Source organism: Saccopteryx leptura, chromosome 2, assembly GCF_036850995.1.
Source record: "Saccopteryx leptura isolate mSacLep1 chromosome 2, mSacLep1_pri_phased_curated, whole genome shotgun sequence".
Taxonomy (NCBI): Eukaryota; Metazoa; Chordata; class Mammalia; order Chiroptera; family Emballonuridae; genus Saccopteryx; species Saccopteryx leptura.
In genome coordinates this window covers 122,349,006-122,365,120 of record NC_089504.1, presented here as the reverse complement: position 1 = coordinate 122,365,120, position 16,115 = coordinate 122,349,006, and the positions used below count along the sequence as shown (strand labels likewise).

The following is a 16,115-nucleotide window of genomic DNA, read 5'->3' as shown; positions in this document are numbered from 1 at the left end:
TTTTTTTTCATTTTTCTGAAGCTGGAAACGGGGAGAGACAGTCAGACAGACTCCCGCATGCGCCCGACCGGGATCCACCCGGCACGCCCACCATGGGGCGACGCTCTGCCCACCAGGGGGCGATGCTCTGCCCATCCTGGGCGTCGCCATATTGCGACCAGAGCCACTCTAGCGCCTGGGGCAGAGGCCACAGAGCCATCCCCAGCGCCCGGGCCATCTTTGCTCCAATGGAGCCTTGGCTGCGGGAGGGGAAGAGAGAGACAGAGAGGAAAGTGCGGCGGAGGGGTGGAGAAGCAAATGGGCGCTTCTCCTGTGTGCCCTGGCCGGGAATCGAACCCGGGTCCTCCGCACGCTAGGCCGACGCTCTACCGCTTAGCCAACCGGCCAGGGCCCAATCAGTATATTTTAATGTATGAAAATGACCAAAACATTGTCTCTCTTATTTATTTAAGGGCAAAAAAAGTATTAATAATAACATTAAAGGAAAATTTAGCCTTCTTTTCTAGATCCAAGATGGTATAATGGAAAGAACATGGACTCCACTCATATTCATTCAACAAATATCTATTGAGGACCTAGGTCAAGTACTATTGAGAACCCAGGTCAAAAATGGACCATACAGAAAACAAACAAACAACAGCCAAACAGCCCTTGCTAATCTTACATTTGTTTGTGGGTATTCCATTCAACCCTTTGTTCAAATTTCACTTTTACCATTTACATGACTTTGTACCAATTATTTAAAGTACCAAAGCCTCAACTTTCTCACCTGTAAAAAATGAAGGACTCTTTAACTTGGTTCTCAGTCAGTTAGTAGAAGTGTGAAATGTGGCAGTGCACACACAGTAACTACTCCACAGTAGATGCCAATGTAGACTAACTCCTCTCTTCTGCTCCCCTCTCCTGAAAATAGGCAGCCATCTTGAGAAAGGTTGAAATATGTACATATTTATGATATAATTTATTCTTTGGAGAACCCTCTACATTGGGAAGCAAGTATTATAATTCACACTTTTTAATAGAGAAACTGAAGTTATAGTACCAGATCTATTTCCTGTGTGTTCAGATTTCTCCTTCTATGTTTTGTTTGCTAAACTACCCATAATGACTTCTTTACTGCTAAGTGTCACCTTAGAAGTGACACAAAAATGCCCACGGAGTCCTCTGGATGGAAAAGCAAAAGGAAAAGGTTAAGGAAGGAGGGCTGACACAGAAAGGGGAAGAAGAGACAAAAAAATCCTACATCAGACCAACCTTGGTTTACATATTTGACAGTACAAAAGAATCAAGTTAATCTAAAAATCAATGGAATCAATACAAAATTCAAGGTTTTGTGACTTTTTTTAATTGACCTGACTCATTTGGTGCTACTTTTATTGTTTTCATTATTTATTTTACACAAATGTCAGTGAGAGCAAGTTCATCTCTGTAGCTTGACATAATCAAAGAAAAGAAAAATACAGACATTTAGGGAATGATAAGTGTACTGACAAAGGATACAATAATAAATTGGGAAAAAAATATTTACCAAACATAGAAAATATTAACATTCATGATATATGAAACATTAAAGGAGTAAAAGGGGAACAATCCAAAAGAAAACTAAAGGATAAAACACTCTAACAGGCAATTCACAGCAAAACTATATATGATCAAAACTATTAAATCTCAATAATAATAACTTAAAACATTAAGATAGTATTTATTCTTATCAAGTTAATAATATTCACTTTCACTACAGGTATTTAAAAATCTAAATTCTCTCAGAGTATATTTGAAATGTAAATTCATGTAAAATTTATGGAGTGCAAGTTGACAAAGCCTATAAATATTTAAAATGTGTATAATACTCTGGCCAAGCAATTCCACTTCTGAGAATTTATCCTATGGATATACATATGCAAATATATAGACTAAAAATAACTTTCATGTAGTATTTTTTATAATAGTGAAAAGTTGTAAACACTTTGAATGTTCTTAGTTATAAAGTTATGATTAATCTATAAAATGGAATACAATATGATGTGAGAATTTCTTAAAATAATGTGGATACATGTGTATAACATGAAACACCACAAAATATATCATGAGTAAAAAGTAAATTATAGAACAAAATGTACATTTAATTCCACTTTGTGCAAAAAAAAAAAAAAAAAGAATTATATGTGTGTGTTTATATCTTTGCCATGTGTCCTGAAAGAAAGCTTGGAAGACATTAAACAAACTATTAAGAGTAATTTATTGTAAGGAAAAATTGATTATGGGCCTGGGGATTGAAGAAAAAAGAGCATGTTTTACTGTTTGAATTGTTAAAATATGCATGCATTATTTTATAGACAGAGAGAGAGAGAAAGAGAAAATTTTTCTACTCTCTGTGTCATAATTTTCATTCAAAGAAAAATAACAGGCAAAAATATTAATTGAATGGTATAAAAATTAATTTTTTTTTTTAGTTTGCTTTGATCTACATCCATGATAGTGAACCATTTTATAAAAACTGCCCACTTTTGCAGTGCTGGTCAACCTGGTCCCTCCCGCCTACTAGTGGGCATTCCAGCTTTCCAGCTTTTGTGGTGGGCGGTAGAGGAGCAACCAAAGCTGTGATTGGCCCACCATGAAATCTGGAACGCCCACTAGTGGGCAGGAAGGACCAGGTTGATCAGCACTGCAAAAGTGGGCGTTTTTTATAAAAAGGTTCACCATCATGGATCTACATGAACAATAAGTATGATCTGTGGCCTTTTATCCTTCCCATGATGGCCAAATTTGCTTCTCCCAGGAAAGATGTTAATGAATTCAAGTTGACATGATGTGGAAAAAAATATCTTCAATAGACCCTGGCTGGTTGGCTCAGTGGTAGAGCATCAGCCTGGCATGTGGAAATCCCAGGTTCAATTCCCAGTCAGGGAACACAGAAGAAGTGCCCATCTGCTTCTCCACCCCTTCCTCTCCCTTTCTCTCTCTCTCTCTCTCTCTCTCTCTCTCTCTCTTTCTCTCTCTCTCCCTCCCTCAGCCATGGCTTGAATGAGCAAGTTGGCCCTGGGGACTGAGGATGACTCCATGGCCTAGTCTCGGGGACTAGAATAGTTTGGTTGCCAAGCAACAGAGCAGCAGCCCCAGACAGGGGTTGCCCAGTGGATCCTGGTCCGGCACATGTGGAAGTCTGTCTCTATGCCTCCTTGCCTCTCACTTAATAAAAAAAAAAAAAATTATTTAAAAAAATTTATCTTCCATAATTTTTTCTACTCTTCCAATAGAATCTGTCATTCCCTGCCACTGTCCCTTAGCTGGAATAACCATTCGATAAAATATTTGTTCTATCAAACCATTGTATGTATATATATTTTGCCTTCTCATCTGTATATTTCATCTACCCAGCATCAGGTTCTGGGTCTTCTGTTTTCTTGCAGTGCATAGAACTAGGCAAAGGAATTAAACTGGTGAAACCACAACACACAGACATTATGGACGTCTAAACAATAGCAAGATGTATCCCAGTATCTACATGATCCTTATTCCAAAGCAATGAGATCACTTACTAAGTCTTGTCAAAAATCTCTGACTTTGTCCCCAAAGAGCCTGGACTGGACTGAGATTTCTTAACCTAGATCTAGAATTTGATTCACAGGTCAAGAAAAAAATCTTAACCATGAGTATACAATTATATGTGTTTAATAAATCTTCATTACTTCATTACAGCATTCTCTCTCTAAAAATATAGAAAACTGATAATTCGGTCTTCTCAATGTCATGAGTAGTAGTGGCCTCTGAGAAATTAACCATAGTTCTGTCTCACACCTTTGACAGAGCAGTCTGAGCTGGAACCCTGCTGAGGAATGGGCACACTCTCACAGCTACCCAGTCCATGGAGGGCCTAAAGCGAACAAAAGGAGGAAAATGGAGGAGGAATTTGCCTCTTTTCTTTTTTTAATTGAATTAGTTGGGGTGACACTGGTTAACAAAATTATAGAGGTTCCAGGTTCACTATTCTGCAGTACATCATCTATACTCTGCATTGTGTGTTTATTACCCAAGTCACATCTCCATCCATCACCATTTATGTCCCTTTTCTTTCTTGCCTCACTGACTGAGCCTGGCCATGTCCTCTAATCATCTGCCCTTGGCTATCAACCCCTCTGGTTCTCAGGCCTTCAGTATTTCTGGATCTCCAGCTGACAGAGGGTAGATGATGGAGCTTTAGAACCTTCATAATCATGTGAGCCAATCTTTCATGATAAACCTCTATATAATATATCTCCAACTATTTCTCTTTCTCTAGAATACCCTAATTAACGCAGGTCCTTTTCTGAACGAAAGTAAAAATGTTGCAGATCAGAATGACTCTGCTTGGCCAACCCAGGAAGTTTGCTGACTTTCTGTCTCCCCACTTGCCTTGCTGCATAGAAGCTATCAAAAATCTCCTCTTGATTTTATTTCACTCCTATTTTATTTTATTTTAAAGTGAGAGTAGGGGAGATAGAGAGACAGACTCCCACATGCACCCTGACCAGGATCCACCCAGAAAGCCCCATTTGGAGTCAATGTACTGCCCACCTGAGGCCATGCTCACAACCAAGCTGTTTTTAGTGCCTGAGGTAGGAGCTCCACGAAGCCATCCTCAGCACCTGGGATCCATGTGCTCGAATCAATTGAGCCATGGCTGCGGAGAGAAAGAGAGAGAGAGAGGGAAAGAGAGAGAAAGGAGATGGGGAGAGGGGAAAGCAGATGGTTTTCTCTCATGTGTGCCCTGACTGGGAATCAAACCTGGGACTTCCACATGCCAGGTCAATGCTCTACTGCTGAGCCAACCCACCGGGACCCATTTTATTTTTTTAATCCTTAATTAATTTCTGCTTTAAAAGGAGCATGTTTACAATTCTTCTTCATACAAATATATTTAAGGGAAACCTTATCCATTTCATAAGATAAGGAAACATCCTTTTTAAACTTTAATGGATCCAATAGTTACCTACAGTTGACTACTGAAAGAACATCTCTAGTAAGAATAGCCATTTCTAATCACTGGTCTACTGTGTGTTTGCTCTTTGGGTATATTTTTTCTTTTTCCAACTTCCAGTATAATTACTTTTTTCTAGAATCTGGATATAATTACCTGTAGCAAGACAGTTCTCACACTGTCTAAACCTCATTTTAGGTTCTTTAAACTACCTCAGTATTTGTAAACATTAATTTACATTCCAGTAAACTGGAAAACTAAAATTTGGTATATGAAAAAATTTACTCAATATTGATGTAATTACAAAATTTTATATGTAACACATGGAATTTAATATAACAGAATCTGGCTTTTATAAACTAGCTTACACATAAACAAAGTTTTTCTTTGCTGATCTGTCCTAACCTATTCAGTATTGCACCAACAGACACCCCCCCATAGCTTTTTACTATGTAAACATACAATTCCTCTTCTTAAGATAAAGTAAAAAAAAAGGTTTCTCAAAAAAAAAAAACAAAAAACCCGTTAACAGAATTATCCAATTCTAAAATATCAGCAGATATAACACCAGAAATAGATTATGGGCAACTTGTAAGTCTTTCACCTAAGTAGTATAGAAAGTTACAGTGTTGACTAAAAGAACACACAGGTTTCTCATTAAACTTTGTTTTAATGTGTCTCTAAATTCTGTGACAAATTTTAGCTCATTGTTTCTATTAAAAAGTCCTGATTTTTAAAACTAATAACTTAAAAACTGCCACACACACACACAAAGAACCAAATGGTCCACAAAACAAACATTCTCCTTTCCTTCTGGAGGTTTTACGATGCACTGTAATCATTAACCAGTCTTTCACTATTAAACTTAAATGGCCAATTGAGACAAATAGTTCTGAGACCATTCCTCCACCACTGAGTAAGAGTGGGGTGGCAGGCAGTGGGGAGGAGATTCATTTAGCCTTCCGAGCTCGCTGGGCAAACTTGGTGACTTTGCCAGCTCCAGCTGCCTTCTTGTCCACTGCTTTGCTGACACCCACAGCAACTGTCTCATGTCCCGAACAGCAAAGTAGCCCAGAGGAGATTAGTCAGAGAATCTCTCAACACACATAGGCTTGCCAGGAACCATATCGACGATCACCAGATTTCAAAAGCTTTGGGCCATCTTCCAGCTGTTTCCCAGAACGTTGATCAATCGTCTCTGTCAGCTCAGCAAACTTGCCAGCACTGTGAGCTGTGGGACAACCCCGCACAGGTGCACTGATCCCCTGGGTGGTCCGGGGTCACCACCTGAGCTGCAAAGCCAGCTGCCTCCATTGGTGGGTCATTTTTGCTGTCACCAGCCACATTGCCATGACAAACATATTGGACAGATGCCTCCTTGACATTGAAGCCCACATTGTCCCGAGGAAGAGCTTCACTTAAAGCTTCATGGTGAGTGACAAGATTTTAGCAAAACTTGGAAACCGAATGCTTGAGAATTAAAAAGAATATTTTTTATTCTTTCCCAACCAAAAAAAAAAAATCTTCATGCTGCATTTCAACAGATGTACTTCAGTTGTAACATTGACTGGAACAAGGGTGACCACCATGCCAAGTCTGAGACCACCAGTCTCCACCCAGCCCACAGGGTCAGTACCAATTCTGTAGACATTCTGGAGGCACAGACGCAGGGCTTTGTCAGCTGGACGAGATGGTGGCAGGATACCCTCCACAGCTTCAAGCAGCGTAGTTCTACTGGTATTGCCATCTTTTCAGGTGATTTTCCAACCCTTGAACCAAGACATGTTAGCACTTGGCTCCAGCATGTTGTCACCATCCCAACCAAAAACTGGCACAAATGCTACTGTTTCAGGGTCGTAGCCAATTTTCTTAATGTAAGTGCTGATTTCTTTAACAATGTCCTTGTATCTCTCCTGGCTGTAGGACAGCTCAGTGGCATCCATTTTGTTAACACCGACAATCAGTTGTTTCACACCCAGTGTGTAAGCCAGAGGGCATGCCTGTGGGTCTGCCCATTCTTAGAGATACCTACCTCAAATTCACCACCACCAGCAGCAGTGACCAGGACAGCACCATCAGCCTGACATGTGCCTATAATCATGTTTTTGATAAAGTCTCTGTGTCCAGAGGCATCAGTGATGTTCACATAATCCTTGCTGATCTCCAATTTCCACAGAGAGATATTAATGGTGATACCACACTCACGTTCAGCTCTCAGTTTATCCAAGACTCAGGTGTACTTGAAAAAGCCCTTCCCCATCTCAGCAGTCCCCTTCTCAACTATTTTGATGGCTCTTTTTTCGATCCCACCACGTTCATAGATCAGACAGGCAGTCGTGGTAGACTTGCCGGAATCTGTGTCTAACGACAATGATGTTGATATGTCCTTCCCTTTCCCATTTTGGCCTGAAATTAGTGGTGGTTTTCATGCCACCTGTGTTCTGGCAGCAAACCCATGGTGAGAAACCCCTGGTCAACTGTTTAAAAAGAAATTCAAAATATCTCAAATCAATGACCTGTAATGAGGCTTAATAACTAGAATTTCTGACAGCTTCCCAGGAATAAAAAGGTTTCTTTTCTTGATAATTACCCCATGTCTGTACAATGGTGAAATGGGAAGGGTTTCAATGACTCAGTTTTTTAAAACGCCAAAAGGAAAAAAAAAAAAAAAAGACACATGAACACAAGGAAACTAAGAAAGACCTACAAACTTCCTTATTTTAAAGAAGCAGAAGCACTGAGAAAAGGAAACTAAGGTCCACACTCTGCAGACAGGGCTTTCAACATTCTGACCTTTCAAGACTCTTAGCTTTTTGACATTGATGAAATCATTTATTAATTTCCAGTATAGCAAACAAACTGTCAGTCATATGTCCTGAAATGGAAAGATGTAGGTGACACAGACAAACCAAACGGGGAAGAATCAGTAGGCTATTTTTTTTTTTTTTTTGTATTTTTCTGAAGCTGGAAACGGGGAGAGACAGTCAGACAGACTCCCACATGTGCCCGACTGGGATCCCCCCCCCCCCCCCCGAGCACGCCCACCAGGGGCGATCCCCTGCCCCTCCAGGGGGTCGCTCTGCCGCTACCAGAGCCTCTCTAGTGCCTGGGGCAGAGGCCAAGGAGCCATCCCCAGCGCCCGGGCCATCTTTGCTCCAATGGAGCCTTGGCTGCGGGAGGGGAAGAGAGAGACAGAGAGGAAGGAGGGGGTGGGGGTGGAGAAGCAAATGGGCGCTTCTCCTATGTGCCCTGGCCGGGAATCGAACCCGGGGCCCCCGCACGCCAGGCCAACGCTCTACCGCTGAGCCAACCGGCCAGGGCAGTAGGCTATTTTTAAAAGTATATGTTGGGCTTTGTCAGGAACTTCCAGCTTTCATGTATGTAGTAGAATTATATTTCCTTTCTTCATCAAGTTTGGATTAGTTGAAATCAAAATTAGCTTCTGCTTCTTGAGCCACTGAAAGCAGGAGTGTGGAGGTGGGAGGAAGGTTTAGAACATTCTTCGGTCTGAAGTGGTTGCAGCTAAACCCAGGGCAAGCCACAAAGCAAAGCTCACACTCAGATGATCTGGAGTTCAATTTAACACATACTCGCCATAGAAAAAATCCACCATTCGTGACTAAGGGAACCCAACTCAGAAGCAATAGCAGCACCTACCTTCAATCCCACTAAGTGAAAATAAACTAGAGAATGGCTAAGCTCCAAAACAGTGAGCTGATAATCATCATGGTTTTCATTCCTCCTGTAGAGGAAATGAGAAGTCATCCAATGCCTGCAGGTGCCTTTTCAGGAAATTGCTCATCTGTCTAATTAAGCTCCTTTTTCTTCACAGGACTGTGGATACATTCAGCTTTTGGACATGCATTCACTGGCTTCCAGAAAACCTCCTTGCCCTTTTTCTGTTGGCCATTGGAAATTTCTGATGTCATGGAATCTCCTTAAAATGGAGATTTTCGGAAATTAAAATCTCTACTTTAGGGAAGTTTCATCATCTTGCATCAATCAGTGGCTACACTTCATTGACACCTTATTAGAGAATGTCATTTCCTACTGGGAAGCACTTTCAAAAGAGCATAAATTAAAAGGCCTAAGAGACTTTACAAAGGCTCTATGCCTTGTTACTAGCATAGAGCATCTAACTGCTCGCAGACTCCAAGTTTATATGTTCTCAGGAAGCTGTGTCCCAGCTTCTTTATTTGTTTTTCCAGTGGATGGTCATGTACTTTGGCCTCTGCCCCTTTCGTAACACACCACAGAGAACCTGCCCTGTCCTACTTTCCACTGATTAACCTTGCTTTATTTCCTGTCCTTGCAGAGTTAGTACAACCCACTTAACTTCCACCCCCAAATTGATCATTTCCTTCCTTCTAAACTAAGTTTCTTTTCTGCCTCAGTTGAAGAACAATGTAACAGGCATGTATGAAGCCCTATGCCAGAACCTGGGGACATGAAACAACACAAGACAAGGGTTTTTTTTCCTCAAGGAGCTTGCAATCCAGCAGAAAAAAAAATACAGAATTAACCAAAAATTCTGCATCCAACTACAACAGGAGAAAAAAAAAAAAAAGGTAATAGAAACATGTTAAAGAAGCAAAGAGGAAAAAGAAAACCACCATTTTTCTACCTATGGGGGAAAAATGTATCACTTTGAAATGTTTTTATCCTTTGCAAATAATAGTATTCAGATGTGTAATTAGAGAAGGCTGGTCAGCAAGCGTGTTCATGCTCTGCCACCGACATATCTAAAACACTTAATGAAACGAAAACTGATATTTTTTAAGTTATGTACATACAGAATACAATGGCAAATGAGATTAAAAGAAATAATGTCATAGTATTAAAGTCTGTTGAAGTTAATGACTCCCTATCGCCAAAGCATAAAATAGCAATAACAAAACAAGCCTGAAACCTAAGTCTTATTCAGTTTTATCATCCCTTTGGTCCACCTGAAATCAAAGCTATGCATACTTGTATCTTTTGAAAGGCATCACAATAGATGTAATTATGAGCCTTCAAGCACATCTCTGGATTTGAGATTTAACATTCCACTAGTTCTGGAATGCTTTCAGCTACATTCATGCACACCAAAGTGGTTGGAAGGCAATTTTAGTTCATCTATGTGCAACCCAAGCCTGTAGGCTCTTAACATCTGCTACATTTATGGGTTGAGAGCAGATCCAGGCAAGGTCATTTCCATTCCATTCAACAATTATTTAATCCCAAGGAATCCTTATTATTTGAACATGCATTATGCCCATTCCATAATTACATAGTTGCTTAGGGAAGCAAAAAGGCACCATAACACAAAAATATTCACAAAGGGGTTGACTGATCTCTTGAAATACTCATCATCACGTATCCCACCCCATTTAACCCTAGTTTGTATCTCCACCCATCACATTAATACCAGCTCCGGCTGATAGTGCAAATATTGTAGACATTTAATCAAACAATGCAGATGCAATGCAACAGATAGCCAAGCAAAATGGCAAACATTGCGAAAGTTGTGGTATTTCATAAGACTGATGAAAGTGATATCAGAAAACTTCTTGTTTCACAGAAAAGAAAATGAACTGGCAGAGATGAACCTATTAAAAATTAATGAATAGGAAATCAACAAGGATGCTGATGTAATAAGCATGGTAAGAAAAAAACTAGCTGAATAAAAAGAATTAAAAGAGTCCTTTGGGAATATTGACAAAGCCCTCACTTAAGGCAAAAATAACCCTCACCGTGATAACATTGTAACAGTTATACATATATTAAGTGAAGATTTCAATATTGCTGTCATACAATTTTATTACAAACTTTAGACTGAAAGAGAATGATCAGTATTTATCTTTGTTTTCTCAAAGTGCTAAGTATAATTTAACTTTAATCTATTTAAATGGAAGAATAAGCAAAGACCCAATCACAGTTCTTTTAAGTATTTTTTTTAAGTATTTTAAGTAGATTCATTTTCAGGACCTTTCAAATCTCTATGTATTGGCCAGTTTTCCTTGAATAATGAGGACCCAGTTCACTGTTCCAGCCATGGCTCTTGCCTTAAAGAAGCTTCTAGAATCCTGCCAGCTGTGTGACCCATCAAATCACGGGGGAGCATTATGACATCGACCTGTGCAGAGCGATTCATCTGAATATTGAACACACGTGCTCAATTAACTTAGTTCTGGATAAAGGATTTGGGTCTTCATTTTAACCTAGGTGTTTCCTTTGATTAAAAGGGAAGAGTTAGCACACTAAATTCACTTTTCCAGGACTGATGAAAGAACATCTACCAAAGAAAAACATCTCTAAATGCTGAATTCCAGATTAGGAACTTCTGGTGTTTAAGAATGCTTAGTTGGAGAGAGGTCAAGGACAATGCCACGAGGCATCTGCGGGGACAAGAGGATCCTGCCCCAAATCATAAAATATAGCTAGCTCCCTCCACCCTGAATGCCCTGGCCCTCTGACCATGGCTCTATTTTTTTTTTTTTTTTGCTGGGGCTCTATTGGAAAAGCACTGCGCTCTCTACCATACTCCATGAAGCCCTCAATGGGAAACATTTTTACATCACCCCTTTTCTTCTGCCAAGGTAACCTTATACAATGAGGAGCCCAGATGTTGAAGTCGGGACAGGCTGCGCTTCAAATTCAGCTTCTGTATCTATAAGCTGTGTGATCTGGACAAGCTTTCTATCCTCTCAAAGACTAAATTTCAACTCCTGTGACAAAGAAATAATAAAATCTACCCCATGGAGTTGTTAAGAGACTGCAAATGAAACAATGACTCTGAATGCCCAATGATGTACAAGCTTCATAGTAGCCAAGACTTAAAAAAAAAAAAAGTTCCCACCACTTCCCCTATGTCAGGAAAGATAATAGGGAAGCATAACCCCTCTGGCATCTGGTGGGAAAGGAGGAACTGAAAGGCGATAACGGAGTGTAAGAGGAAATGCAGAGGGTGACACAGACTGACTGCCCCAGCCCCGCCCCCACGCTCCCATTCCACCCAGGACTGGTCCTGGTCGCACATGAAAATGAGGGAGAAGTTATCTGTGCTTCATACAGAAAGTAAAAATTCAGTGTGTCTGACTCAGAAGCGGCACAAAGCCACCCAGAGTTAATAAATATAATCACCTGATCTACTGTAATTCAAAGGCCTCAGGGTTTGGTCACTCCCAGCTGAGAGTATGGTTGGCAGGAAATCCAGTCTGGTCTACATGTGACAGTTGCTAATAGTTTTCTAACCATAGTTTGAAATGTAATCTTTTTCATGAATGAGGTTTTTTATTTGTTTTAAATAATATATATATTAAAGGTGGTCTCTTCCAGTACTTGGAAATATAGCAATATTTAACAAAAACTGGTCAATGTTCATGTTAGTCTTTATCTTCAAGGTCTGAGCACTTTGATTGACAGTCCCCAAATGTTTATTAAGCACCAGGAATAGTTGCTGTGTCAAGCACTGTGAGTAACTGGGAAGAGGTGGAGGGTTTGAATCTCACTCCCGAGGAACCTGCAACCAGCTAAGGCACACCAGACCCACCCTTGTATGAAATAACTGGCGATAGGACTAAACAAAACATCTATACTCAAGTGCTAGTGTGCAGGGATGCTTCCTGGCTCAGAATGTTGTCAGGAAGCTCAAATACAATGAAGCACAGAAAACTCTTATCTGGAACGTATGTGTTTAACAAATTAACTTTCCCCTCTCGCTCGGAGAAAATCTAAGGAAGAGCAATGCCAAAGCCCAGGCAGCAGGGAGTCACAGGGACGGTATCAATAGCAAACTCTGCTGAGAGATTTAGGAGAAAAGCAAGTCACTGACCTTTTAGAGTGCTGTTTCTGGAGTGTGATGACCATGGAAGTCAGTTCATTATAAAGAGTTAGGAAAGATAGGAAGTGTAGCCAACAGGTATAAACTATACCTTTTAAGAGGCTTGGAAGGGATAAGGAAGACAGAAAAACCATTGGATCCAGTGACACTAGTTCTATTTATTTTTGTTGTTGTTAAGAAATGGAGCTCTGTATAAAAGGTTTCTCTGCCTGACTGGTGGTGGTGCAATGGATGGATAGAGTATCGACCTGGGACGATGGTTTGAAACCCCATGGTTGCCAGCTTGAGTACAGGGTGACTGGCTTGAGCGTGGGGTCATAGACATGACCCCATGGTCACTGGCTTAAGGCCCAAGGCCACTGGTTTGAGCCCAAGGTCACTGGCTTGAGCAAGAAGTCACTGACTTGGCTTGAGACCCAGGTCAGGGCACATATGAGAAGCAACTACAAGTTGATCCTTCTCATTTTGTTTCCTTCCTGTCTCTCTCCCTCTCCCTCTTCCCTCACCTCTCTCTCACTTAAAAAAAAAGTTTCTCTACAAAGGGGGAAAGAATTAATATATTCTAGAGCCATACACAGCCTTAGTCAGTGCCAACAAGTCAATCTCATGACCTTGTACCTCCAAGAAACTCAAAGGTAGGAGGAATCAGTTTGTTTTTTTCTTTTTAATCAAAAAATTCTAAAATAAAATAGCTTCCCTGGGATTTAAAGAAATAAAAGGTAGTCTATTTTTTTTCATCAGAATTCTACATAACAACATACAACAATATAGTAATTAATTATTTTATCTGCAAGAAAGTTAAGGGACTTTTGATCAGAATCATGCTAATACTTTGTTTAAATTACTATATTAGTTTATACTTTAAGTCAATAAACACTGACTTAATATATTGGCTTTTTATATCCCTTATATCACTGAGTAAATACTATAGGAAAGGTAAGGGGATTCATGACAAGCCCTTTGCCTTCCGGAGGAAATGTATATACACATATATCCTTTATATGTGTATAAAGGATACTATGACTGATTTAATAAAGAGCTAAAGATATTAAAAGGAGAAAAGAGGAAGAACTTAGCTGTAGACTGAGAGAGCTGAATTTTTTTGAAGGAAAGATGAATTTAAGTTGGGCTTTGCAGAGAGCATAAGAGTTCCCAAGGCAGATATGGCAGGGGAGGTGCAGTTCCATTGGAATCCGGACAGGAAGAATGAATGAACAAAACAAAGGGAAAGAGGACTGTCGTAAACAAGAGACCATATGTAACAGCCTAAAAAGACAGTCCAGATATCCACTGTACGAGAATGGACTTCAGTGAACCGAAGCCCTCTGATGGAAGCTCTGGACCACTAGGCCTTTCGGGCTAATTCGTTATTGGGTCTGTGCTCATACCACTGTTTCCTAACTTCAGTGTTTCGGCTCCAGGGCCCATTCTTTTTCCCATTGTCCTCATACTGCAGAAAGAGGAAATAACTCATCCAGCAGCGGGGATTTCTTAGTAGGGTTTTGAAGAGAGATGCTGGGTTGGCTGACTCTGCCAAAATGTTTCCTTTTTCTTTTGCTGTTTGTCAGAGATTGCTGTTGAGCAATCCTGGTGTCATCAACATGCAATCTCATCTGATTTATCTTCCTTTACTCACTTAAACTGAGCCCTTTGCCTTTTTCTTTCCTTTTTTTTTTTTTTTTTTTTTTTTTTTTTTTTTTTTTTTTTTTTCATTTTTCTGGCTCATTTAGACTTTCACAATCTCTTACTTTTAATTTGCTGAGTAAGTGAAAAACATCAGATACCATAGTCTCCAAAAATAAAGGGACTCACAGTCACAGAGATGGCTGTGGCTACCTATCATGTCTTAATATATTGCTTTGCCATTATTTCATTTTGAAATTGCATATTTACTTTTCTCAGATTCATATTCAAAACAATACATTTTTGTGGTTATCTTTTCCTCCGAGTCATGCCCTTTTGAAATACAGATGACTAAATAAATATTCACAGAGCTCCTAGTGTCAGTCTCTCCAGAGACCCATAAAACTATTCCACATCAATAAACCATTAGTGCAAGTAGAGGCCGTGGACTGTGGGTTTAATGGGATCCTAAAGTTGACTTTTAATCACACAGATAGAGAAAATTAACTTCCTCTGTAGGTCAAAAGTTTCTGCAGTGTGCTAGAGACAGGGTCCTCATTGCTACTTACGCCAACCAACTAGCACAGACCTTGGGTCTTTGTACTTTATCCTGACTTTACAAATCAACCTGATGTCCCTAGGATCAGCCAAGAAAACCTTCCTTTATTCCCCAGTCTCTCCTCTCTTAACCCATCTCAGAAGGAAGAAAACTGCTTTGGGTTTTGACAGAGGTTTCTAAAACAGAATTCCAGATCTGATTGTTAAATATATAAATATATATAATTTGAGACTATTAAAGAGTATGACCGTGCTAAAAAATGGTTAACTAAGGCAGGTTGGAGAAAACAAGGCAGTGTGTTGATACTTTCAATGGTCTATAGTTTCTACAACCCCTTACACTCCATGCCTGTGCCTGGACTCACAAATTTTAGGGCGACAAGCATGTTTTCAGCTCTCAGTTAAACTAGGAAGAACTCTAAAGGCATTAAAAAGTTCCTAGGATTTGCCTCCACATGCCTAGAGACAAGGTCCACTTTACCTATTATCTTTTTATATAAATATCTTCTTCCCACAAATCCTGAAAAGGTCAGATCTTGGGAAGCCACGTGTTGTCTCTGTCAACATACAAAGGAAGCACCTGCTGTAAGATGTTTCCTGCCTGAGGCCATCTTTGCTTCCAAGTTTGCTGCTGCGCCCACAAAGTTTCAGTAGCACCTGAAGTCTTTAGTAGGAGTTCAGTAAATATTTGTTAAATATTGCATGAATTAACAAATAAAAGGTTCTCATGGTGGTGATGTGTCCTCTTAACTGCCTATCTTGCCAAAAATCAGCCTCGCTATAACCACCAACCTCTGGTCTCTGAGTTCTCGCATTATACTTCCTTTTAGGCTCCCAAGTGTTTCCAACCTTTCGAGTTTCAGCCTGGATTTGGCCCACAGTCAGTAACCAGACTAGCAACTTCTATGGCTATTCTGAAATTAGACTGCTTGGCTCTTTTTGGTTTTCACAGTCCTAAATTCCAAAGCTACATTGATATATCATATATCCATCATAGCACAATGGTATAAAATAAAGTGAAAATGTGCGGAGTTACTCAATGTCTTAGCCATCCTCCGAGATGTCTCTCAACAACCCCCGCCTCCCAGTCTCCGTGCCCTCAGCTGATCCCCTCTCCTTCAGGGTGAGCTGGACTGAGTGCTTGCTTCTAGAAAA

General features: G+C 40.1%; 1 pseudogene; it reads right to left on the bottom strand.

Annotated features, from left to right (window-relative positions):
* Positions 1-5,762: 5,762 nt before the first annotated feature.
* On the bottom strand, positions 5,763-7,386 carry LOC136393876 (elongation factor 1-alpha 1 pseudogene; annotated as a pseudogene).
* Positions 7,387-16,115: the final 8,729 nt, after the last annotated feature.